At 53.2% G+C, this 26,950-nt stretch overlaps 1 long non-coding RNA gene across 2 annotated transcripts in view; it reads right to left on the reverse strand.

Moving 5' to 3' along the window:
• Positions 1 to 1,486: 1,486 nt before the first annotated feature.
• Positions 1,487 to 26,950, reverse strand: part of LOC134471419 (uncharacterized) — a 29,940-nt gene continuing 4,476 nt past the window's right edge. Inside the window, exons 2-3 of one of the 2 annotated variants that reach the window (XR_010040903.1) lie at positions 2,409 to 2,485; positions 1,487 to 1,737 (exon numbers count right to left, since the gene is read on the reverse strand). This is a non-coding gene — a long non-coding RNA (uncharacterized LOC134471419). Of the gene's footprint in view, positions 1,738 to 2,408; positions 2,491 to 26,950 lie in introns of both variants that reach the window. The other variant, XR_010040904.1, reaches the window with a different exon arrangement.

The raw sequence follows: 26,950 nt of genomic DNA on the forward strand, positions 1-26,950 counted from the left end.
TGCCTGTGTGTGCATGCATGTCCACGCATAGGTGTACTTACAGATGTGTGCAATGGACGCGGTACACACACATACGGCACAAGTTAACTCTAACCACAGGTTATGCAGGGTCATGGTCCTATTCTTCCAACTTTTCTGCTTGCTTGAAAATTCTCACCAGCTGGAGAAAATGATCTAAAAGAAAGCAAAAGGCTGAGAGATCAAAGGAGGAGGTCCGAGGGGAGGGAAAGGGACATAAAAAGCATTCAGATGTGTGATATTCCCCACCTCAAGTGTGATCATTATACACTGCAAACAGGTGCTGATAAAAACGTTACAGCATTTAAAAAATAAAAGAAAGCAAAAAGCCATGAAAAATCCACCCAGAATCAGAGGACAGACAGCTTTCTGTCTGTGAGGTCAAGTGGACCTTCCGTCAAGTTATCTGCCATCACATCAAACAAACCAGAGCTCAGAGCTCTGAGCCAAGGAAGCAAGCAAGCGTAGATCACTGCCGGGCCAGGAGAGGGAGCAAGCCCTGACTGCTCTGCGGATGGTGGGAGCAGGACTGCCCACAGGTGAACTGCCCACAGCTGTCACCACAATACAGAGGGGTGGTGTGACTAGAGAGGCCCTGGCTGGCACCCACTGTGTGGCACCCACCAGAGGGCCTCAGTGCCTGGGCTGTCGGAAACAGCACCGTGTGCCTGCCCATTTTGGAGAGCAGCCAACCAGCCTTGGAATTCAGAGCAGCTGCAGGCCAGCTACATATACTGGGTCCTGGGGTGAGGGTAAGGTGGACCTGAGTTCAAGCTGGGAGGGGGCTCAGGAGCTGGCTTCAAGCCAGCAGGAGGCACACAGATTGTTGCAGGCCGAACAGATCAGGTTCTAGCCTCGCAGACAGAAACCAGCCTAAACTTCAGGGGACCTGAAGGAGCAGCCTTACAGGGATGGCCCACTGCCCTGCCACGATCACCGCAGGTGTATGAGGTTAAGGAGGACAGACAACACTTCTGTGGGCATGAGGCATGTGCAAGAAGGTGCCCGAAAGGGCTGCAGCTCTGCAGAGAAAAGCATGCAAAGTCATTAACAAAGACATCAGTGCAGGGAGAGACAGCGCAGCACTGAGCTGGGAGTGGTGCACATGCTTGTAATTCCAGCCGCAGGGAGGCTGAGGCCGACAGAGCACAAGTTCAAGGCCACCCTGAGCTACATAGCAAGTTGAAGTCCAACCAGGAGCAGAGCAAACCTGTCTCAAAAAAAAGACAAAGTATCCGCAAATTGGAAGGCTTGATGGTGCCGTTCCAAGATTTGTAGAGCAACGCCTGCAGCAGCTATCCATCCTCAGGGTGTGGGTGTGTGCAGAATTTGACAATCTGGCTCCAAAATGTGGAATCACACAGAGCTGACAAGAGCCAAGATGTTTCTTTCTTTTCATTTATTTATTGATTTATTTGCGGCACTGGAGATTAAACCCAGGGTCTTCACCCTAAACTGCATCCCCACCCACCCATCTTTTTTTTTGAGACAGAATCTTGCAAACTCACTAACTTTCCCTGGGCTAAAATTTGTGATTCTCCTGCCTCAGCCTTGGGAGTTCTGTAATTACAGGCATTGGGACCACACCCAAACCCAAAACTGTCATTCTCAAAAGAAGGAGGTGGAGGAGTTGCCCACGAGGTCCCGGGTTTGCTGCTGAGGTCTGGTGGGCGCTCACACATTTGCCTGGCAAGGGGGCCCTGGATTCTGCCTCCAGTCCTGCAAACAAAGTTAAAATGGTACAGAGATAAAATGCCAATGGGCAGACAATGGGCACAGGCGTGTGCCAGGCTGGATTCCCCAGGAGATGGACAGACTTTGCAGCCAAAGCACTGACTGTCCACAAAGAAGACAAACACAGACAGACTCCTGCTTCACTGTCCCCCCAAAAATCAGAAAAAAATCAGTAAGTTAAATTCCAGCAGCCAGAGGATTAAAGACGGAAATGTGAAGGATAAACTCGCAGATCTTTGGGAAAGGAGGAGGGAGAGAATCTCACATCCGTGGGGTGTGGAGGCAGCAGCCCTCCCAGGACACAGCCAGGAAGGAGGCACCAGGGAGCTGTCTTTCCGCTGGGGCCCCTGGGCGAAGCACCCCACAGCTGGGAAGAGCTCCCCCGCACAGATCCGTTGGCTGGAGCTCATCTAGGAAATCTGTGAGAACTCCTAACTATTCATGACGGAAAAGAACAAAACAACTTAGAAAAAAAATTTAATCTCAAATGTGTAAAATACTTGAACAGCTACTTCACAAAAGAAAGAGGAAAATGAAAGAAATTGATTCAGGGCCAGGGATACAGCGGGGTGGCGCAGTGCCTGCCTGGCCAACTCCAAGTTTGACTCTCTACACCTACAAAAAGAAAGAAATTCAGACAGAGTAGTGGTACTCACCTGTAGTCCCTGCCCTCCGGAGGCTGAGGCAGGAGCAAACTGTGAGCTGGAGGCCACCCTCAAATACATAGGCATTTCTTGTCTCAAAAAAAAGACAGAAAGAAAGAAAGAGGATTCAAATGGCAAACATAAGCACAGAACTTCATCAGTGATCAAGGGGTACAAATGAGGACTCCAGCAAACACCAGAGGCTGGCACAGGGTGGCCTGGGCTGGGGCGCAGGGGTCCTGCAGAGTATGTGTGACCCTCAGTTTCATCCCCAGCACTGAGGAAAGAAGGGAGGATGGAGGAAGGAAGGGAGGCAGGGAAGGAGGGAAAGAGGAAAGATTGACAGCGGGCCAAGCCCTCCATTGCTGGGCTTGGCCCTTGACTCCAGGGTGTCCTGGCAGCCCCCAGCGTGCGCTCCAAGGGCACTGGCAGAGTCACTGCTCTGAGCTCTTCCACACCTCATTGCTCACCCTGCGCACCTGGACAGTTTCTGGGCCCCCGCTAGAGCACCGGCCCCTCCAGCTGGGCTGGGGCCTCAGGGAGGGATATGCATCTACAGGCCCTGAGCAAAGGCTGAGGGCCAAGGGAGACTTGGGGAGCCTGTGGAGCCCCAATGCAGGATAGCAAACTGTCTGGGGCTCCAGCGGGGGCTGCAGGGACCACTCAACAACAGGTTGTCACTTCCCCTATTACTCAGGCCTTAGAGCCTCATGCTCCCCTCCATACCCAAAAGAGCACATGTGTCTAGCAGGACACATGGCTACAGGCCTAAAGGACAAGGTGACCACAGCTGAGCCCGTGTCAGGCTCTGCCCCCGAGCCACACACGCTGACCCAACCATGCTAGGACCCAGTGCTCCCTGACCTCAGCTGACCAGGGTCATCCAGCAAGTGAGGGAGCAGGTGGGTCTCGAACCGTGACTCTCAGCACCAGGGCACTCAAGTTCAACACCATAGTCATCAGCAGCCCACAGGGACGGGCCAGGTAAGGAAAAAGGGCAGAAGGAAAGGGCCAGGCTCTGAGAGGTCCTGAGAGTTCTGCGGGACAGAGGTGCCCCCTCAGTCGCAGGTAGCTTTTCCTACCATATGCTGCCTGCCAGGTCCTTCAGTAAGGTTTGCTAGGCGGGGGACAGACACCCGGGCAGGTGGACGGACAGGTGGGTGGGTGAAAAGAAGAAGGACAAGCAGGTGAACAGGTGGATGGGGGAGGGTTGGGGGTTGGTGAGTAGCAGTACGGTGGACAGACAGACAGACAGAGGAAAGGCTGACCCAATGGATGGGTGGGAGGGGGAAGACGGACAGATAAATGCATAAAAGTGGAAAGGGAGATGAAAGGCAGGTAGGCACAGTGGAGAGACGAAAGAGTGAGCGGGTGGTGATATTCGTGAGAGATCTTATTTGTCTTCAGAGTTATGTTTTTGTACATAGAAAAGATTATTTAGACATTCTTTTAGAGTTTTAAATTAAATTTTCATTTATCAATGTTACACAGTCAGAAAACTGGGAATTTTTCCTTAAAGTATTAGATCAAGTCTATGAATATTGTATTTATAAGTTTAACAACCCTTAAGTTCTTTTTAAAAGGTTCTCTTAACATTAGGCCCCACTTTCAATTTTACTTAATAAAACACCCACCAAAAGTGTAATTACATTAACAATTTAAAATTTTGTTAGATAGACCATTCCAAACTAATTCTTAGAAATCTAAAATTGTAGCTTCCTAATATAATGGATCTCAGCTCTCTTGATAAGATTTCAACTGAGAATTATTGGTCTGAGTCAAGTGATTAAGCATATATTGAACTATAAATAAAAGTTGGACCTGACTTTCTCCACCCAAATTCTCTTAAGCACTGTGGATGTTTACGAGCTGTCAGTGCACTAGGGCTGCAACGTGCCTGTATTGGATTCCAAGTTTCTTTTTGTGTCAAGCACGGTTATTCACTACACAAACAACCAAGAAATCAGACAGTGTCGCTTTGGTTTTCTGACTTTGCAGAATACCAGCATGACCTGTGAGAAACTGTATAGTTCCAGCCCCCAACATGGGCTGCTTACGTTCTACAAAAGCAGATTCAGATCTGGATGTGGAGGGAAGCCCTGGGCCACATGTGGAACACCATCCCAGTCCCCTCACGCTTCCCTGCACACCACACCCAGGGGCTCCACTGGACTCAGACACTTCCTCCATGATTATCAGGATCTCTGGCAAAGCCCTGTTACAGGTGCTACAGTGACACACTGGAGTCTGCAGATCTCAAAGCTGAGTTGGAATCTGAACAAATCTAAGATCATCCTGATGAAATGTAGTCCTTGAATGGATGGGTGGTAGTTAGTGGGTGGATGGATAAATGGGTGGATCAATGGGTGGATGGATGGGCGAATGGTGGATAGATGGATGGGTGAGTGGGTGGATGGGTGAGTGGATGGGTGTATGAGTGAGTGGATAGATGGGCAAATGAGTGGGTAGGTGAATGGTGGGTGGATGGGCAGATGAGTGGGTGGATGAACCATGGGTGGATGGGTGGATGAGTGGGTGGATGGGAAGAGGGGTAGGTGGATGAATGATGGGTGGATGGATGAGTGGATGGGTAGGTGAATGGTGGGCGGGTAGGTGGGAGATGGGCAGGTGATAAAGAATGAGTAAGTTCACAGTTCAGAAGATTATTCTCCCTCTAAGAGCTCTCTAGAGGCCCTGGGTACCACCAAGTTGCTGTCTGCCTCGCCCCTCCCTGAGCTGTTTCCCCCTCTGCTCCACGGATGTGCAGGACCATCTGGACTGGTCAGCGAGCCTGCTCTGGTTTTCCAGCCCAAGCCTAGGGGCCTGGAGTCATACACAAGGACATTTGGCTCCTGCTATTCAAGGCCAGGGTCAGCAGCCTCTGGCCAGCCCCATCCTCCTGGGACAAGCTCAGACAGGGAGAAACACCCCCTTCTGCTTCTGGTTGCCATGGAAACCCTCTATGGCCTGGTTTTCTCCCTGACAGATTAAGGAAGGACACTCGTAAAATGATAGAACGTCATGGGCCTCACTCCGGGCCAGCACTGACTTACCCCTGACATTTCCCAGGAGCCAGCTAACTTTTCCTGACACAAATAGACTGATGTGGGCCCTCAAGGCAGTCTAGCTGGGGCAGGGTCCTGTCTCAGAGGATGCTGGGTTCTGAGGCCTTTCTGACTAAGGGTCTGATTTAGGCAGCTGCTGCCAAGTGGGTGACAGCGTTAGCTGTGGCAGTCAGGGACAGCATCTGGGGGAGGTGACATTGCAGAGGCACCCGAGGAAGAAGAATGTCCACGCTGAGAGCTGGAGGAGCTCCCGGCAGGCAGAGAACACTGTGAAGTCAGCAGACTTAGGGGACCCCCGGGAGTGAGGGGCCCTGGGACCACTCTTAGCCTCGCCCTGCTCTCATCCACACGTTTGCAGCCGGGAGCTGAGCTGTGCAGATGTGGTGCCCCAGGTGTGGCTCCAGCCACTCCCCACCATGGGCCCCACCCCCAGGGCTCTGCCCCAGGGTTGCAGAGGGGTAACAAAGGGTGAGGACTCCTCTGCACCAAGGCCTCAGCTGCCCTCTCCCCTGCGGTCTCCCTCACTGCCCCCCAGGTGTGAGTTCAGCCCTGATGTCCATCTCCCCATCTGGGAGGGGTACAAGATCCTGGGGCCCCCCAGGGGCTATGCTGGGCTTGTGTATGGGAGATGGTGTCACGTGCAGGAAGCAGCGCCTGGGCCGGCAGAGAGGGGACCAGGAATTGGGTCCCCAGTACCTGACAGGGGAGCTCACACCTCAGACCAGGCCCCACTGTCAGTGTCTGCTGGCCAGGAAACTGGGGCCAGGGGTACAGATGACACTGGGGAGCTCCACCATGGGACAGATGCTGGCTGACCCTGCAGCCCCACACAGAGCTCTCCAGAGAGGCCCTGCTGCAGCCGCCCTGAGGGTCAGAGACAGGACACAGTCACTCGTTCCTCCACTCCCCGCTGGGCCACAAATCAAGGATTAGTCACGGAACTGCCTAGAGCTGACAGAGGAGGGGTCAAGTCCTCCTGGGTGCAACGGCCAGCAGAGGGCAGAGCTGAGACCAAAGCAGCATCCTGCCCTTTCGACTTTGTCCCTGTGGGGTCCCTGGGCAGGCTAAGCTGGCCAATTTATGAACAGAGAGGTGGAGGAGCCAGCCCCAGCAACCCAGTCCACTGTCCCCTGCCGACCTAGGTGTGCATGCTCACTCCAAACACCAACTTCAGACTCAAGGGAGTCCAGACTCTGGGCCAAATCCCTTGTTTTACTTCTGGGGAAACTGAGGCCCAGGGTCCCACAGTAAGGCAGGGATGCTCTTGGTACCCCTCATCAGGGAGCCCCCTCCGGCAGCACCCAGGAACCCATCGCACCCACAGCAGACCTCACCTTCGTGAGAGTTGCCGTCGCTCAGGACCTGGGTTCAGGCTGACAAAGCACCTACCAGACCCCAACTCTAATAGGACCCCAGAACCACGCACTGAGCAGACACTGGGTTTGACGGAGGCTGAGCAGGGTCAAGGAGCTTCCTTTACGTAGACATTGAAATCTGGGCCGACCTCATCCAGGGGCCACCCAACACTAGGACAAGGACAGGGCCAAGCAGGAAACCACCTCCCCTGTTCTTCTAGACACAGCTAGACACTGAAAGGGTGGCACCAGTCTCCCGCAGACCCCAGCATCCACTGCCAGGCAGGATCAGGCCCCTGGCTAGGCCTGATCAGAGGGCTGGCCTGGCCCCCAAGGCACCTGAAGACCTGGTCCCCAGCTGTCCATTCCAGGCTGGGCTGGAACCCTACCCTGTGCCCCAGCTACCTACCCCGGCATCAGAACAGGCCCTCGCCACCTCTCTGCCTTCCCAGTCCTCTGGCTGCTGCCCTTCCCGCCACCCTTACCTTCCCGTCCTGTGATGCTGCAGACTTTTCCCAAACGAAGAGCCCTGATTCTTCAAGGCAGCTGGGTCGGGAGGCTGGTCCGAGAGGGAGTATTTGTGCCCCTCCTGGGGGCCTTCGCTCGCCTCCATTATGCTGTCTGCCATGACCCTGCGCTGTGCTCCTGGACCTGCTGCACCCAGAGCTATGAACCAAATACTCTTCCTGAACAACACAGCCTTGGGTATTTCGTTACAGCAGAGAAAACAGATGAGGACTTGGTCAAGTTTAGAGACGCGTGGCAAGTAAGACGACCACTTCTCCTGAAGCTGCCCTGCCCTGGGGGCAGCTCCCTGACTGCCCACACCCACTGCTCCCCAGGCCCACCCACCTTGGCCCACTCAGGCCTGCCTGCTCTTCTTCAAACAGGCCATTCTATTGCAGGGCCTCCGCCCACCGCTGGTGCCCAGTTCCTGCTCACCCTTGGGAATCTCAGATTAAACACATCCTCTGGGGGAAGTTTCTCAGGCCACTTTCCCGAAACGGCCCCTCTTCCCCGACCCTCTCACTCCCTAGCATTTCATCTATTCATGCATTCACTCTACCTTCCTTCTCCTGCCATGCAACACACCTGTCCTTCCATCCGTCCTTCTGTCCATCCTTCCGTCCTTCTAGCCTTCCTTGCATTCATCCTCCCATCCACCGGTACCTCTATCCTTCCCTCTGTCTCTCCATCCACCCCTCATCCACCCATTTTTTATCTCCCTCCCACTCAGTTCTCTGCATGGACAGTGAGTCCCTGGTGGGCAGCCAAGCAGCCCTGCACCACATGCAACGCAGCTCTGAATAAAGCTAATGACACTGCTTCGGCAGCTGACCTCAAACGAGCAGACAGGAGAAATTCATGCTTCTGGCACACTGCCAGGGGCCACCAGGTTTCAGGGAGAGTGATAGGGAGGTGGTGGGCAGGGGCGACAGGGTGGAGCTTGTGACAGGTGCTCGCCCCTTGTACACCCTTGTGCACCCCTCTAGGGGGCTCTTTCTAGGTGCAATGTCTCGTCATTGGGTCCTCTGAGGAGCAGGCATCAAGGTGGAGTGACAAGAGCCTGGCTCCACAGAGGGCCACACTGTGAGCCGGTGGAGGCAGGAAGGCTGCGCTTCCCCCCACCCCGTGACAAGCAGGTGACCAAGACTCCTGGGGTGGGGGAAGCTAGGGCCTCAGGATGTTCAGCAAGGCCACGGGGCCTCCCCAAGCCCAGTCGGAAGGGTCTGAGCATCTCAGAGTCCGTGCAGAGCTGAGCATGAGTGGCAGGGGTCTCCAGTAGAGGTGTGGGGTAAGTCCCCTGCAGGCAGGCCGTCCCTGCCGAGTGCCCTTGGAGGACCTGGCCCTGTGCACCTGTGCCTATGCAGGCCACCTTTCCACCACCTGAACAAAACCTCTGAGAGTGAACTTGGGAATGGAAAGGTTGGGTTCTGTGTCAAACCTGTACCGGTTCCCACCGGTTACCGTGGGCTGTCACTGTCTGTGGCGAAGCAATTGGAATGACAGAGCAATGTCCCTCATCTCAAGGCCAGAGAAAGAGGAAGATAATAAGGTGCAGGACTCCCAGGACCCCAAAGCGCTACCTTGGGGGCCCCACACCTGCAACCCAAGGACCCTCATGTCCACCAACCAGACCAGGGGACCCCAAGCCGGTGACCCAGGGACCCCACCCCAAGACCCCAGGACTCCCACCAGGTTCTGCCTCCTAAGGACTCCAACCCCTGCCAACCATGTCCCCCTGGGACTGCCTCTCAGCAGGTGGGCCACTGACACCCCACAGGAGACTCCAGCTAGGGCCAGGGCTGCAGTGCCAGCAGACACCTCACTGATGAGCAGATGGCTCGTGCCAAGCCACAAGTCCTATAGTGCACTGTCCCCTATGAGGTGGCCACAGCCTTTGAGCAACAGTCCTGTCTGGTGTGGCTCAGGGAAAAGGGCGCTTAGCCTGGGAGGTCCTGGGTTCCATAAAGAGGACATAAAGTGAGAAAGAATTGGGCCAAGTCTGTCCCTCCACCCCCAGCCACACTCAGCCTCAGGACTACCCGAGTAGAACACGCTCCCTCCGTGCCTGAGTCCTGGGCTGCTGTCCGTGGCCTGGGCAGCCTGCATGCCGCCCTCCCTGGGGCTGTGTCGAGGCCAGATCACTCCATCCCCTGCAGACAGCAAGCTCAAGCCAGGAACCCTGCAGAGCAAGTCCATGGCTGAGCTGCCACTGTGGAAGCCTGCCAGGAGTTCAGACGAGGAAGCTGCAAGCTCAGTGGAAACTGAGCGGACGAGCAGGTCCCGGGGAACAGCACATGCCTCCTATCCCCAGCCCTGGCCTCCAGGAAGTGTGGGCAGCACCACACCCCACCACGCCCGTGACAGCACTGCTCCAGCTCCCTGGCCTGCACCCACACCGAGTGGTAGGTTCAGTTGTCAGCCCACTTGGCATCAGAAACCTCAGGCTGTGACAATAAACACTGCCACTTGATGTCCCACTGCAGCTTGCAAAGCGGGGAACAGATGGCGTGGCGACTTTTCATTCCCCTGCTTCCCAGGGAATGTGCTGAGGAGCAAGGAGCAGCCGGCAGGGCAGGGAGGCGCAGGTGCACAGGCCGCTGGGCCGCAGGACGGCAGCGCTCTGGGCAGAGTGCTTGGCACCCGGACACCCTGACTGCTGCTGCCTCCCTGGTGACAAGCAGGTTCAGGCACGCAGGTCACATCGTGGTCTGGGGAGCTGCCCTGTCTCCACACATCCCGGCCTCCAACAGCTGACATGGTCCCTGCAACAGGGGCCAGGCATCCACTGTGAGCAGCACGAATCCAGGGCCAGGGACCCAGGGACAGCTCCCTCGGGCCAGCACCAGGACCCAGAGGAGCCTGGAGGAGGTGCTCCCTACACTGACTTCCTAAATACTGGGGAGTGTGGGGAGCAGCTGAGCCACAGCTGAGCCAGAGCTCGACCACACTTTCGGGGTACAGCAAAGCCGGCCCCGAGAACACAGAGCCACGTGAGCAAGCTGCCAGGACGTGAGCAAGGCCAGTCCCACAGGCAGCTGGCCTTGGCACTTCTCCCTGGTGCCTGCAGCAACACTGAGAATAGTTCACCTTCCATGTGGCACAGCAAAACATCAATACCTTGCACTTGCGGCCTGCTGAGCGTCTCCTCTTCTTACTGCACGTAAATAAAGACACAGACCACACCGAGTTGTCACTGCCTCTCCATCAGAGAGGTCACGGCCTGCAGGGTCCCAGCTTTTTCCTGTGTCATGTTTTTCTTAATCTCCAATGACCCTTCTCAAGACCATAATGGCTGGGGGGAGGAGGAAAGTGAGGAAGTGGAAACAGGGTCTCACTGTGTAGTCCAGGCTGGCCTCAGACTGAGTGACTCTCCTGCCTCAGCCTCCCAAGTGGTGAGACTACAGGTGTGTACTACCACGCCTGGTAAACACTGCATCTGTAAACACTGCATGCTAGAGAAAACCTTCAAAACAGCATGGTGAAAAGCTGTACATTGCAGCCGTGTCTTCCACCTCACTTGACTACCCTCCAGAGACATGGCTCCAGGCGTGTGGACCCAACCAACCTGGGATCAAAAATATCATAAAAGCAGAATGGGTGTCTATGTTAACACGGTTAGCCAGGTGTGGTGGTGCACATCTGAAAACCCAGCAATCAGGGGGCTGAGGCAGAAGAATAATCAAAGGCTCTCCGGAGGTTAGCCTGGCTACGCTGTAAACGCACAGCCAGCCTGAGCTACATTGCAAAACCGAGACTCAACAATAACAGCCACACCGTGTTCAGCCTTTTCCTTGTCTCTACCTTAGGCTCTTGCAGCTGTCTATCTCCCCATTTTCATGTTTTAATTTGTCTTTTATGAGCACAGTATGTTTCCAGAACGTGACAGTCTCACTCATCGTGAGGAGAGGGTACACCTACGTGACATTTCATTTCTTTTATGTCCCCTTCCCCATCTTTTAGTCCTTTTCTCATTTGCAAAAGAACTACTTCCTCGTTTCTGATTTTTCTTTCGAGACAGAGTCTCACTATGCGGTTCAGGCTGGCCTTGGGCTCACATTGCAGCCCAGACTGGTCTGGAACTTGCACGGATCCTCCTGCCTCAGCCTCCCAAGTGCTGGGATTACAGGACTGCACCACCTCGCCTGGCTTCTAATGATTTTATTTTGCTCTTACATTTACTTACACTTTGGGCTTCTGGCAGGAGAGCAGCCCTGCAATACTTAAGCTTGTGTATAATTTATTTCTCTTAAACTTGCGGCCTCAAGCTGCGCCCAAATGACTCATTTATCCTTCTCTGTGGCCCAAAGCGCCCACACTGCTTGTACCACTCCTCACTGATGGACACACAGGCGGCTTCCAAGATTCAGCTGTTACGGCGGTGCTGCTGGAACGTGGGTCCCCTCCTGCATTTTCAGAGCACTGCTGTCCCACTTTTGCCCAGTCCTCTTGTCCCCCTCCAGGCTCCGCCCATCCCCTGCCGTTGGGATGCATGCAACCCTGGGGCTGACCAGGGATGGTCCCCCCACCTGAAGACCTGTATGGTATCCACACCTGCAAAGCCCCTTCTGCACACAAGTGGCCATGGATTTGGTTCTCGGGTCAGAAGGTCAACACACTCCAGCAGTGTTGATTATTACTGGGGGTCCTGGAACAGGGACTTCCCTGCCATGACCTTCCAGCCTTTGCGAGCTGGCCTTGTCCTGTGAGAAAGCTGCCCTTCTGCCCAGCGTCTGTTATACTAAGATGCTGAAAAATTAAAATAGTTAATTAAAAGATAGTTATTAAGGGGCTGGGGATTTAGTTCAGCGGCATAAGCACCTGCCTTGCAAGCAGGCAGTTGTGAGTTTGATCCCTGGTACCAATAAAAACAAAAAAGACAAAAAAAATAGTTATTAGCAAAAATAGTTAAAAGGATAGTTATTAGCAGTATTGTCATTCTGTGCTGAGCTCATTACCCTAGTAACCAAGCACCAACCACATATAGGTTAACTGACTGCATTGTCATGCTGTTCTGTATGCATCAGTCGGCCCCCAAGTAACCTGTTTGCTGTGTCAACCTTTGTTCCCCCTTGTAAGAGACAAATGATGCTGTGTCAACCATTGTTCCCTTTATGAGAGACAAATGTTCCTGGAATTGGCAGACCAAGAGCTATAAATTGGCTAACCATCCCCTGTGAAATGCCTCTTACCTCAGGCAGAGGGGAACAAAGGCCCACCTTGTTTCTGTTTCTCATCACTACGTACTTAATGATCAATGAGCTAATCATAAATGAACTATAAAAATCAGTCAAAATTCTAACTCAGTTGCACAGCTTTGCAAATTCCATCTGCACTGTGTCTCTGGGCCAGCTAAAATAAAAGTGCTTCTTTTAAAAAGACCTAGTCTTGGGGCTGGGGATTTAGCTCAGTGGCATAAGTGCCTGCTTTGCAAGCAGGCAGTCGTGAGTTCGATCCCTGGTACCAATAAAAATGAAAAACACACACAAAAATAAATAAATAAATAAAAAGATGTCGTCTTGCCCCGTTTCATCTGGGCATCTGGCTTGGGCGGGGGACTTTTTGGCGGGGGGGGGGGGGGGGCGGGGCACAACAGGTCTGAGCCCGGGGAAGTCCATCGCCGGATGTTCCTCATGGATCAGCTCACACAGGAAACCCCCAGAGTCAGTCCCCTGACTGTCCCATCAGCCCAGAACAGTCCGTCTTTCCGATAACTGACCTCCATCTCACCTGTGCTCTCTCCTCTACCCATTCCATTCTCCAAGGAGCCCTCGTCCTGCCACACCTGGGTTTCATAGCCCTTGCTCTTAGCTCAGTCTGCACACAGAGCCAGGTGGAGCTGAAAGCAGACTTTTCCCTTTCTTTTGGTAGTACTGGGGATTGAACCCCACCCAGGGTAGTAGGTGAGCACTTCATCACTGAGCTACACCTCAGCCTCTTTTTTAAATTTTGAGATAGGGTCTCACTAAACTGCCCAGGGTGGCCTTGAACTTGTGATCCTCCTGCCTCAGCCTCCTGAGAGCCAGTGTTACAGGTGTAACACCATTTAAACCATCAGCTCTCACTGCTGCTTCTGCTTCAATTACAAATTCCAGGACCCTTGCGCATCCCCAGCCCCCACCTCACAGCAATCCTGGTTCCCACCAGAAGCCTTCGGGGGTCCTCCCCAGAGCTGTCACCAGACAGGCACTAGCCGCAAAGCCTGTCCACTCCTTCTCAGCTCCTCGCCTCCATTTCTGCCTGAACTCACCGCTGGAGGCCGGGCCCTGCAGCTGCTTCTGATTTTCTGAACATGAGGGACACGGTTGGAAAGTCACAGTGACGCAGTGACATTGGACAGATACCGAGAGGCCTCGCTGTGCACCAGGGCGGCTCGAGCTGCCGTTCGTGCCACTGGGCCAGCGATACCCGCGGTGGGGGGGAGGGGGGTACGTGCATGTTCAAGCAAAGCATGAACAGTGGCACGTGTGCCTCGAGTGTGCGCCATGGTCCTTTGTCCATGTGGTCTCCAGTGTGGGGCTAGCGTGCACAGTGCACTGTGTTTTGTGCGTTTTGCACACGTGTGTTTTTACATCTAAGGCAGAACCCCCCCCCTTGCAGGCCACCCCTGCTGCTCAGGCTGGGAGACCCCGTGCCTCTCCAGCCGCAGCCTGCAGGTTTATGGTATCCACGGCTGCATCCCTGGAAATGGACCATTTGCGCCCATTTCTGTTCGCTCCCTGAGCTCGTGCTCTATAGAGTGGGGCAAGGGTCCAGCCCAGGGCCCCAAATGTCTGAGCCACAGCCCCAGCCCACACCGCCACTTTGCACAGGTTTTGACCTACAGTTAGTCATGCTTGCTGCTCTCTGCCGGCCCTCTGCTGAGGGTCCTGTCCCCTGAGAAAGGGGAATACTCGTCCTTGGGGTGACCCCGCAGGACACTCCACACAGGCTCCGGCCAGTTGCCTTCAGACCTTCACACAGCCTGGGTACTGGAGAGCAGCTGATCTGCTCGTGCGTGTAGGCTGGGAGCCTCACCCCTCCCTCAAGAGTCCCCCCCACACACACTTCCCAGGGCTGCATAACCAGTTCACCCTCCAGGGTCTGGATGGCCAGCAGCACCAGGAGTGGACAAGGCTGGCCCTGCGGCAGACTCCGCAGAATCCTCTGCCATCTCGCCCTTGCTGGGGCCTCTGCCTTCCTGAGGACGCCAGTTGCTCTAGCAGAGGCCATCCTGGTCCATGGTGAGCAGCCAAGCCGGGCGCAGCAGAGATGAGCTGGGGTGACCTGCGTTCAGGCAGGAGGGCAGGCTGCCGGTTCTCTGAAAGGTACACCTGAGATCTCTCTTGTGTATGTGGGTGGGGGGACGGGGGACTGAACTCAGCCCTCCTTTTATTTTTATTTTTGAGACAATGTCTCACTAAGTCACTAAATTGCCCTGTCTGGGCTCACACTGGTACTTCTCCTGCCTCAGCTTCCCAGAGTGCGGGGATTATAGGCATGTGCCACCTCACACAGTGACACCCCAGGTGTTTTTGTTTCCTTGTCTTTGAGATGGGATTTCTCTACGTAATCCATGCTGGTTTTGAACTCATTGTGTAGCCCATGCTGGCCTCCAACCCAAGGCGATCCTCCTCCCTCAGCCTCCCAAATGCTGGGATTACAGGTGTGCACCACCAGGACCAGCAAAGGGACCTCCCTCCTTGAGCTGATGTCTGATTTCCATTTTTACTGATGCAAGCAAGCCCCATGGGAATGTTATAACCTAAGCCCCCCTAACTATCCTAAGGTCTGTTCTAAGGTATAAGCCCACCTGCTGCTTCCCCTCCCCTTCTCCCTTCAAATCTAACTAGGTTAAGTTTTAACTTCCTAAAGGCCATAAAACAAAGGCCTGAGGTAATAGCTCCTGACAACCCGAGTCTTCCCTACCCAAAAAGACCGGTAGCCCGTCACAAATTGTGTTAATTGCATTAGATTGTATTAGATTGTACATTCTTCACAAAAATAGCTTCGTTTATATCACAGTAATACCTGTAACTTGGCCTTACTGTAAATGTGTGTTTTCCTTTCCCTCTGGGCAAAGGATTGATATGTTAATCAATGCTCTCCTCTGTAAAGAATTGTAAAATCTTACCTAATTGATATGTTAACCATTGTTGCCCTCTACAAATAGAACAGTTGTGGTGCTCAAGTAGGGTAACTAAGGTTGTTAATTGCTGTTAGACCTCTCTATTCTTTGCTAAGAAAAACAAGATTTCTTCTTATCTAAACTTGCTAGTATGCAGGGAGACTTGCAATTGCCGTTTTGCTTTGTAGTGCGTCACACCCCCATCCCCCTCCTTACATTGTGTGACCAGCAGCTGTTTGTGGATTTACAAGATTAAAAAGTCCTGACTTTTAGCTGTGAGGTGCGCAGTCTCCAAATTGGCTCCCGGAGACTCGTCACCAGGCCTGGATTTTACCTAATAAAGCCTTTGCTTCCCAAATTTTAATTTCTTGCTTTCTTGGATTTTATACCGGGATCCGAGTTATCACAGGAACTCTCAGCCACCTAAAAGGCACGAGGAAGATAGCTCCGAGCAACGCCTAAGAGAGTCGTTTGGAGCACGACTCCCTGAGCCCCTCTCTGTGGAAAAGGCATCCAGGCCAGCACCCAGAGCAGACACGTGCGGTCTGCTGCCTCCTGCACAATATCTGTTCGACAATGGAGGTGACCCAGACTTCTGCACAGCACATCACAGCATGCTGAAGAGAGGACAGTGGAGGTGAGGGGCTGGCTTCTACCTGCGTCAGGACCAGCTTCCTGATGACACTCGGTGGGGACCCCAGGAGAGAACCAGGAGCGCAGAGTTCTGGATCCAGCTTCCTCTCCGATCCTGGGTGCCTCTCCACAGCAATCAGCGATTGCTGGGCACTTGTGCTGGGCAAGGTTGACCTCGGGTGTTGGCACGGACATTCTGTGGAGCTGGGAAGAGATGCCTGAGCTCTCACTAGGAACCCAGCTTTGATTTTCAGTTTGGAAACTTTCCAAATAATAAATTGTGGAAGGAAAAGAAAACATGTTTTCCCTACAGGAATATCAATCATTCAGCCAGGCAATGTGGCGCATGTCTAAAATCCCAGCACTTGAGGCCCAGACAGGAAGATCCTCCTGAATTTTTGGACAGCCTGGGCTATACAGAGAGACCCTCCCTGGAGGTGGGGAGAAGAACATCAATCCTTATCTCACCGAGGCACAGCTGCCACTCTCCCCAGCCCAGGCACCACCTTCTGGGTCCAGTCAGCCTTGCCCTGCAAGGCAGGTACAGATTTGCCCCCACCCCCAGAACCAGAAGACTCTGCCCATGGGCACAAGGACCAGGTGGTCCAGGAATGGAAAGGGTCAGCATCTCTCAGCTGGTCTCAAGGGAGCACCCTGGGTCGCCGCCCACCTCCATAGAAGCCTCACAGGCCACACTCTCCTTCGGGGCCTCAGGGACCTGCCTCCCAACAGGTTGCTCGGGCAGCTGGCTGGGGCTAGACCCCCACCACTGGGAAGGGTCCATGGCCTTCCAGGCTCTCCCTGCATGACCCACAGTCACTCCCACGATTCACAGTTGGACTCTAGGTACTTACCAGGGGGTCAGGGAAGCTTGAAGTCACATGGGCTGGAAGTGAGGCACAGAGGAACAGAACCCCAGTCAAGGAGAACTCAGAGGCCCCACAGGCAGCTGGAGTTCATCTGGGCTCTCAGGAGATTTGGAGCGCTCAGAATGAGGCTCCCAGGCGGAGGGAAGTTACTGAGGTTGAGAAGGGGCAGGGACGCAGGCTGTGGTGGATGGGACAGATGTGAATGCTGGTCCTGTCAGGGTAGCTCTGTAATAACCTGAAGTCCAGGACTGTGATTGCTGGTAGCAACTGGAGCTAGGACACAGCCTATGCCTCCACTCAAGGGAGGCTGGGTACAGAAAATGTGGAGTTTAACACACAGCACAGCACTGCCCTGTCATAACAAAGGGCAAACCTGAGTCATCTGTGGGAAAGAGGGTGCACCTTGAGACCACAGTGCTAAGTGAAATAAATCACTCATTTAAATATTGGCCAGGTATGGTACAAACGCCTGTGATCCCAACACTCCAGAGGCTGAAGCAGGAGGATTGCCATGAGTTCAAAGCCAGCCTGGTCTACATAATGAGTTCAAGAAAGGCCTGAACTACAGAATGAGACCCTGTATAAAAAACCAAGTAAGCAAAAACAAAACAAAAATAAATAAATAAAAACCAACCGTAACTATTGCATTGTTTCTCTTATACAAAAAACCAAAGTATAAATACATTAAAGAGCAAAATAAAACAGAGATGACAGTGAGTGAGTTAGAAATATTCCAGGCAGTCAGACAGGGCTGGACTCTCGAAGGAGCTAGCACAGAACACAGGCAACCTAGGAGGAGACAAGCATCTCACAACCACACCCTAAGTATAAACATCAGAGACTGATATTCTAAATAGATGTGGGTCGGGTCACCTTGAGAAACCAGGAGCCACCATCCCAACCCCTACAGGGAAAGTCTCTGCTCTTTAAACTTCCCCATTTGGCCCTGATTTAGTCAGCTTTGCCTAACAATTAATCTGGCTGACCACAGTTCTGGCCCATCTGCCTTGCAAGTTCCCATATTTTCCCCTCCTTGAACCCATGGTTTTGTTCTATAAAAGTCCCCAGAAAAAAAGACAGAGTCTTTGGCAACTCGCTCGGGACCCCTTCTGTCTCTCTCAGACAGAAGCTTCCTTTCTCTTGATAAATGTATTCCACTCTTAACCTCTGCCGTTCCTAAAATTCTTTCTTCGATTTTAGAGAACACAAACTTGTACCAGACATGTAGTAGACTGGGGGTTTCATTCCCCTATATCACTAAAACATGGATTAAGAAAAATACAGGGCAACAAACGTTCATTAATCAATGAATGGATAAAGAAGACGTGGGGTTTTTACATCAGAGAGTACTACACTAAAAGAAGGGTAAGTTTGAGACATTTCTAGGTAAATGGATGCACCAAGAACATAATCTTTTTGTTTTTATTTTTATTTATTTATTTGTTTATTTTTGTCTTTTTGAGACAGGGCCTCACTATGCAGCTCAAACTGGCCTTGAGCTCACTTGATAGCCCAGGCTGGTCTTGAATTTGCTGAGATCCTCCTGCCTCAGCCTCCCTGTACTGGGTCACAGGTATGTGCCACCACACCCAGCAAAGACCAGAGTCTTAAATGAAAAATTGGACACACACTTAATATCCACAGTGGTTCTCCGGTGTGAAAAACCACAATGAAAGAGTTTTGGCCCAAACAGGACACTGTAGCTGGAAAAGCCTCAGACAGAAACAAGTCTCCCCCACCCCTAGGAATTTACCTGTGACTCTATCTTCCCCACCCCTAGGAATTTACCTCTGTCACCAAAAGAATACCAATGGGCTACCTGTGCATCCCTAATGCCCCCTCAGCCTCCACCCCAAACCTAAGCTACATATATGCCTCCACTCCACATGTTCCATGGAGAGATCTCTGACCCCGGGGGTGGCGGGGCTGGATACTGTACCGCAGGGGCTCGGGGGTGTCTCTCCCATATTCTCAAAATAAAGGTCATTTATATTTCATACTTATCTTTTCAGCCTCCACTGGTCCCCCACAGTTCTATCACACAAGTGTAAATTGTGATAGCTCAGACCCCGGAATAAAACCCAAGGAAGCAAGAAATTAAAATTTGGGGAGCAAAGGCTTTATTTTAGGCCGAGGCCTGGTGACACAGCCTCCAGGAGCCAATTTGGAGACTGCATACCTGACAGCTAAAAGTCAGGGTTTTTATCTTGTAAAAACCACAAACCGCTGCTGGTCTCACAATGCAAGGAGGGGGACTGGGGCACACTATAGGACAGGAACGCCGTGATTACATTGGGAAGAACAAAGTTCAGATAAGGGTTGGGCTAACAAGCAAGTCTCCCTACATACAAGCAAGTTTAGATTGGGCAAACATCTTTTTTCCCTCAGCAGAGAATAGAGAAGCCTAGCAGTAATTAACAACCCCTGTTAGCTTATTTTAGCACCACATCTGTTATCTGTAGAGGGCAACGATGGTTAACATATCAATTAGGTAAGATTTTACAATTTTTACAGAGGAGAGCATTTCTTAAAGAACAGCACATTTTATTACAGATAGCCGGATGAGGGGTAGGGGAGGGGGTTGCAGGAAACTGATACCTAAGGCTTTTATAGCTTTCTCGGGAAATTGAAACTTAACCTAGAAAGATAGGAAGGGAGGGAGGGGGCTGAGCAGCGCATACAGAACAGGAATGAGGCACAATGGTTAGAACCAGGCTATAACATAAATAAGGACCAAGAAGTAGAATAGATATTGGGAAACAGGAAACAAAAGTTCAGCTATGAAGGGAATGAGGAACAGGGGAGCAGGAAAAGAAGGAAGGGAAAGATAAACCAGAAGGGAGGGGAGTGGAACAAAGCTTTTGTAGATAAAGAAGTGGCAGTGGTTGAAGGGAGGGAGGGGGACAGGCACAGATTCCCTGCGATGCCTGTGTGTACCTAAAACATGTCAGCAGACTTTGTTTAAAAAATAAAACTACCATGGGGGCTGGGGATTTAGCTCAGCGGCATAAGCGCCTTCCTTGCAAGTGTGTGGTCATGAGTTCGATCCCTGGTACCAATAAAAAAAAAAAAAAAACTACCAGCAAGCAGGCAGAGGCGCCAGGGGCTCCCCAATGCTCCCCATCTTCTGCCCCACACCACAGGCACCATGGTCACTGCAGAAGAGGGCAGCGAGACTTGGGGAAGAATACGCACCGATAGAGCAAACCAGGTATGCAGCCGAGCAGTGATGTGCAATGAGGGAAATCCAAGACAAATTAAAGTCTTTAAAAGCTGACAAACACCACACACGTGAAATCCAGGAAAACGGCCTGCTTTCATTCATTGGTAGTGTGAGCCATCCCCAAAATACTTCTCCAGCATTTTCTGGCTACATACTTTTTTAGTCATATCTCATCGCATGGAAATTTCATATCTTTTTGAAATTACTGCTCCCCAGTGCCGGAGAAGAACCCTGAGCCTCCCACTGCCAGCCACGCACTCTGCCGCTCAGCCACCCAACCCCTTAGGCAGATCCCTGCAGAAGGGACAGATGTCCACCACATCCCTACACGGGACTCCCGGACCCCACACGGATGGCTGCCCTTGTGCCTGTGCAGCAGCTCAAGGTTGGTGGTTCTTAAAGTAATGCTCGGTGCATTTACGGCTGTCTCCCACACACCGAAGGCCAAGGTCCTGCCAGCGCCGGGAGGCTAGGACACCAGCTCGCAGCCAGGTGTTTTGTGTCTGGCTCCTGTCCCTCCTCCCCCCACCCTGCAACCTGGTCCTGCGCCATCTCGGCAGGATGCTGGGGAGATGGGTCACTCACAGAGGTGACCTGACAGGGCCAGTGCTGAAGGAGAACTGAGCTCTCACGTAGCAATGAGGGGCAGAACAGGTCCTTCGGGGTCACAGAGGCACGAGAGGCTACAGGGAAGATGAAGGCCACGGCCCTTCTTGTGATTCCATGGAAAAACTGTGCAAGTGGGGATCAACTCAGGGCCAGCTAGCAGGAATGGCTCTGGGAGCTCTGGGCTGTCCCTGGCCTGAGTTGATTCAGGACAGGTGTGGCATGGCACCCACCATGAGAATCAGATCCGAAGAGGCCCAGAGCTCCGGCTCAGGGCCACAGGGCAGAGGGGCAGCCTGCACCTTCTCTCAGCCCTGCACCTCAGGGATGCTGCATGGAGCCTAAGGGGCTGGGGCTCCTGCAGTGGGAGGCCCGTACTAATTAATCTTTTATCAAACGGGTGACCTGGGGGTTCCTCTGTCTCCCTAGCTCTCAGAGCCTGGGACCATCCTGATGGTACAGGCTGGATGTCTGCCAAAAAAAAGTCTTAGTCACCTGGGTGGAGAAGGGCAGTGTGGATCTGACCAGGGCACCCTTGAAAATCAGAGCTTAATCAGAGATGATGAGAAGGCGCTGAAAGCTCAGCTGGCAGACCCACAAAAGGACAAAGACAACCTCAGTGCCACTCTGTCCAGCAGCAGCTTGGCTGCCAAGGCCCAGTGAGCACAGCAGAGGGAGGCCAGAGGGAGAGGGACAGAGCTGCCTTCATCACACAGGACCTGGCCGCAGAGCAACAGCAGCTGAAGAATCTCGAGGCCACGAGCATCCGGAAGCTCACAGAAGATCACACTCCAAAGCTAGCACAGGACCCAGGGGATTGCTGTGTGTTAGCCACAGTGCAGAAAATAAAACTTTGTCCTAAAAAGATGTCCTTTATAGGGGCTGGGGATTTAGCTCAGCAGCATAAGCGCCTGCCTTGCAAGCCTGTGGTCGTGAGTTTGATCCCTGGTACCGGTAAAAATACAAAAAAAAAAAAAAAAAAAGATATCCTTTATAGCCGCACACAGTATGAGGAATCTGGGAATGATACAGGAACTGGCCAGCATCCTATTCCTGTGATGGAGCCCCTGGGGCAATCAGCGTGGGGAAGGGGAATTTGGGGCCACAGTATCAGAGGTTTCGGTCCCTGGTCACCCAGTCAGTGCTCCGGGCCTATGGCGGTGCCAATACAGAGTGAGGTGGAGGAGGCTGGGAAAGAAAAGGGAGACAGGAAGGTGCCAGAGACCCAGTGTCCCCTTCAGGCTATACCCTCAGCGATCGACTTCCTCTGCCCCCACTTCCTGCAGGCGTCACACCTTCAGGACATGGCCGGGGGACATTCCAGGACCAAAGCAAAACAGTCTGCAAGATCACCATGAGGAGAACTGTAAGATGCTGTTAGGAGACACCACAGCTTGGACAGTCTGAATTCTTTCTTTCCAAACCGACAAAATCAGAAAAAATCTCTATCCAAATCTTTTTTTTTTAATTCAGTGCAATATTCTTAATAATTTTGTGCATGAAAAACATTCCATGCTATAGAATTTCTCTATCCAAATCTGAACTCAGTTTTTGTGGAACTTGAAACTTACATGGAAGCCGGGTGTGACGGTATACAGCGTAACCCCAGCACTCTGGGAGGCCGAGGCAGGAGAAATGCAAGCTCAAGTCCAGGCTGGGTGACCCATGGGACCCTACTCAAAATAAAAAGTAAACAGGGGTTGGGGTACAGCTCAGTGCAGAGGCACTGTGTTCTATCCCTAGCACAGCAACTTTTTAAGTTACATGGAAGAACAAACATGATTACACAGATATTAATGGAGCACACATTACGTTCAGGGGCTGCCCCCAGAACCCCAAATGCCTCCAAGAACTGAACAACAGACAATGAATAAGCAAGTCACCATGAGTGGCAAGAAACAGTAAACACTGCGGGAAAGCTGAAGGTATCAATGGGGGAGGGGACGTTTGCAGAGGGAGCCGGGCCATCAGGACTGAGGCAGCATCAAGATGACAGCTGTCAGACACAGCAGCTGGGACACCTGGGGGGCATGGGGGCGCTCTGTTAGAATCAGGGCAGTTTCACAACCTTTCACAACCAGATGGGACAGGCAAAGAGAAAGCTAAGGAACAAGAGCGGCAGGTTCAGGTCTGTCCCAGGAACAGACCCACGTGGGCAAGGGCTCTCGGTGAAGACACAGCAGAGAGAGAGTGGGGGTTCCCACAGGCGACTGAGGGAACCCCCACAGGCTGCTGACATGAGAGGGACAGTGAGATACTCCTAACCTACCCCTGGGAGGCTGAGGCAGGAGGGTTACAGGTGCTAGCAGGTTAGCAAGACCCTGGCTGTCTCAAATGTTTATTTATTTTTTAAATTGCAAACTGCTTTTAATCAGATTTTATTGGTACATTTTAGGTATGCACAGCGATCACATTCGTAGAGAATTCATACCTGTGACTTCTTTTCCTCCTGTCCCTCCCTCCCTGCAAACCCTCCTCCCCGCCCCATTTGCAAAAGCTTCGTTTCCACGTTTTCCTCCTTTTCTCATTTGTTTTCACTTTTCCCTTCTTTCTGTCCCAAAATTTTAAAATATAAAATAGGGCTGGGGATATAGCTCAGTGAGAGCCTGACACTTCCCAAAAAAGGAAAAAGGAAAGGCAGGGGAAGAGGATCAATAGGCAGAGTGGCACAGACCTGTAACCTGGGAGGCTGCGGCGGGAGCATGAGGGGTGACCCACTGGTGCACAGCCTGCGGCCAGGGTGGGTCAGCCAGCTCGGTGCACAGCTGTGACCACAGCTGGCCTCGCCTCCCCACACCGTCATCATCTTCCCATGTGAGTGGGGCAGATGGCAGGTGGAGCACTTCCCTCCCACTGTGGAGTCTGGGATACCGGACTCCTGAGCAGAGGCTGGGCCGTGGGCACAGAGCCCTCAGCTAGAGTCAACTGCTGCTCAGTCAGGTTTCAGCCTGCGGGGAGCTTCACCTCGGAGAGGAGAATCTCAGAGAGGGAAGAAGGAAGAGTCTGCAGGGAGTCTCGGAGACGGAAGAGGAGGAGAAGTAGGAGCTTGGCACAGGCAAGCGGATTGGCTCTGCACGGAGAGGCTCCATCCTCTGCCCTGTCCCTGCCTGTACCTGGGCCCCAGGCCTCCAGGATGGGCAGGGACTTCGGGGCAGAGGGAAGGGGTCATCATGACCACTACAGCCATGCACTCGGGGGCAGCTTCCAGGCCCACAGCAGCCCCTTAGGGACCATGGTGCCCCATTTGCAGAGAGCCTTGTTGGGGGCCTTCTGTAGTTGGGGCGGGAATACCGCCACCTTGTCTCCCCTGGGTTTCTCCTGGACCTGCTCTGGATCTGTACCTCTGCCCCCCTCACCTGTGCCACCTCACTTTTGAGGAGAGGCAGAGTATTCTCTGAATGGGCTGGGAATGAGCGGTGACCTCCCCGTGCATCCCTCCAAAACACACCATCCAAGGCAGGGAAGACAGGGGCAGGAGGAACAGGCGAGGACATGAAAGATGGCAGGGCCAATCCCACCTCCACGTCCTGTCCTGGGGCCACTGAGGGCCGGGGGTGTTTTCTGCTGGGGAGAGACGTAGGGGACAACTTGAGCAACTCCCCTTGGATGCAGAACAGTTGCTATAACGTTAGTTAAATCAAGTCTGATTTCCACACACTGATGTGCACAGAGCTGGCTATGCCGCTCCCTTCTCCCTTCAACTGGCTCTAAGCATGCGAGTAAGGCCCGCTGAGGTGCTGAGAGGGACCTTCAAGGCCAGTGTGACAGTCTTGTTCCCTCACACAGCGCCCTCTGTAAAAGTTGAACCTCTCAGCTGTTGTGTAAAACCACTCTGCTTTTCTGTAAAAGCAGAGCCACTCAGCCCCGGGAGTGTCAGCTGGGAAGAGCCTCGAGGTAAGAGGCTGTGACTGCCCAGGGCCCAGAACCTGAAGCAACGGCTCCGGAAACCATCCAGTTGCGGCCTTAATCGGGTCGTGCAGACTGATCCTTCTGCGCGTCGTTCTCCCTGTATATTACAGAGATGCTTTCCCCCAGCTGGCCGCCAGATCAGGTTACTCACATCGTTCCCACCATCCTCACTGTCACTCATTCTTGAGATAATAAATTCTGGAGAGGCCTTGGATCAAGGCCTTTGTCTGTATATCCTCATTTGGATCAGACTGAGGACCCTTGGCTGCCCATAATTTGGAATATGTCTTGGTGTCTTCACTCTTGCCATGGCTGCATTGGAGATGGTGGATTGGAATTAATTTGCCAGGATTCCAGTGACGTCTCAGTGGGATTACAAATATAACTCTGGATTGTGAGGAGGGCTGGAAAAGAGAGTGTACAGTAGAGAGACTTGGGGGCAGCTGGTAACTGCTGCCAAGCATGTCTGCTGCCCACAGCTGAGAGGGCGAGAAGCTATGTGCAAGTGGAAACACGGCAGGGCCAGGACAGTAAGTCCTGGCAGCTGAAGGACCGGAGGAGCAGCACTGGCGGAGGTCAGCTGCGAGGGCAGGAGTGACGGTTGCTGAGTGGTGGTCTCAGAGGAGCTCTGGCTGCAGGCCACTGAGGCCAGGGTGTAGTCGCGAGAGGGGGTTGGGAGTTCAAAGTCATCATAGGACAGCAGGCCAGGCTTTTGGAGGGGCCGCCCAGCCAGGACCTAAAATCACCAAGGACAGTGAGGGGAGACAGAGAAAGGCTGACTGGGGGTGGTCAGGCCCCTGTGCCCACTTCCTGTTAGAGAAGGGTGGCTTCCTGTTTGGAACGCCCTTCATGGCAGTCAGGAGTGCAGGAGGGCACAGAGGAGGGCTTGGGAATTAGGGAGTGGTAGGGAGGGGACAGGCAGAGCTGAATGAGCCAGGGCAACCTGGGGGCCTTGAAAATGACCTCAGAGGGAGGACAGGACCGATGAGATTCTCCTGGGGACTGGAGTGGCAGAGAGTGGTAGAAGCAGTGGGGGTCATGGGTTTTGCCCACCGACGAGGACAGCCTGATCTGGGGCCCCTCTGGGACAATGAAGCTAGGGAGGGGACGGTTTCCCCCAAGTACAGGGCTCCCAGGTGCCTCCAGACAATGGTGGCTGCCCACCCTAGCCCTTCCTTCACCAGTTGGAATGCCACCCAGGCTGCCTTGCCCAGGGGTCACGTCCTCCTCATGGCCTGCTGGCCAGCCGATGAGGACAGGAGATGGGACACAAGGCAGGAAGGACGGGGAGGTGTGACTCCTGATGGCCCCTGCTGCTGGACCCCAGCCCCACCCCTTCTCCTGGAGAAAGTCTCTCTGCAGACCCGCTCTGTGCAGCCCTGTCCACACGCTGCTGGACAGGCAGAAGCAGTGGGATCCACTGGCCATTCTGGGACCACCTCATGCCCACGTGTGGCCTTGCAGTGACATCCGGCAGTGCATCCCCCTGAAGTCTCCGCGCCACATCCAGCACTAGGCCCACTAATTTAAGTACCCAGAGAGCTCCGCCCTCCTCCCGGCCCGTCTTCCTCCTGAGTACAGGGGACCCTGGGCATCCTCTGGACTTCAGGCACCAAATTCCCTTCCCTCTCCTTCTCACCTTGCATCCCCATCTTTCCACCACCGCTCACCGGACTGACAGCACCTTGTGCCCCTGGCTCCATGCCTTCAGTGTGTCCTCTCCACTGACTGGCCTGGCCAGCCCCTGCTCTGGATCCCTCCACGCTCCCCACCTCCCTTCCCACCACCTGGTGTCTAACCAGGACCGCACAAGGCCCACCTGTGGTCACTGGTCCCCCACTGCTGGTGTGACTCCTGCCTTGTCCTGGTGAGAATAACACTCAATACCCCAAATTCAAGATAAAACAAACTGCTTGTTGGCTGGAGCAGGACAAAATCCAGAAGGAATTTTCATCCATTCCAGCCAATGACAGCACTGTAAGAATCTGAAAGTTGGCCAGTTGGAGACAGAAATGCCTATGCAACACTGTCTAGTCCTGAGCACTCCTGCTTCTTCAAGGTGGACACTCCTTAATTATTTTTCAGTTTGATTATTTTATCTGATCCAAGTACTAGCCAGGCCTGACCTTGCTTGGCTTCCGAGATCAGACGAGATTGGGCATGTTCAGGGCAGTGTGACCATAAACTAGTTTGGTTTTTTCTGAGACAGGGTCTCCCTATGTCATTCAGGCTGGTCTTGAACTCACTACATAGCCCAGGTGATCCTCCTGCCTCAGCTTCCTG

The sequence above is a fragment of the Cavia porcellus genome, unplaced genomic scaffold, assembly GCF_034190915.1.
Source record: "Cavia porcellus strain 051 isolate PalLab524CR breed Dunkin Hartley unplaced genomic scaffold, mCavPor4.1 scaffold_18, whole genome shotgun sequence".
NCBI classification, from domain to species: domain Eukaryota; kingdom Metazoa; phylum Chordata; class Mammalia; order Rodentia; family Caviidae; genus Cavia; species Cavia porcellus.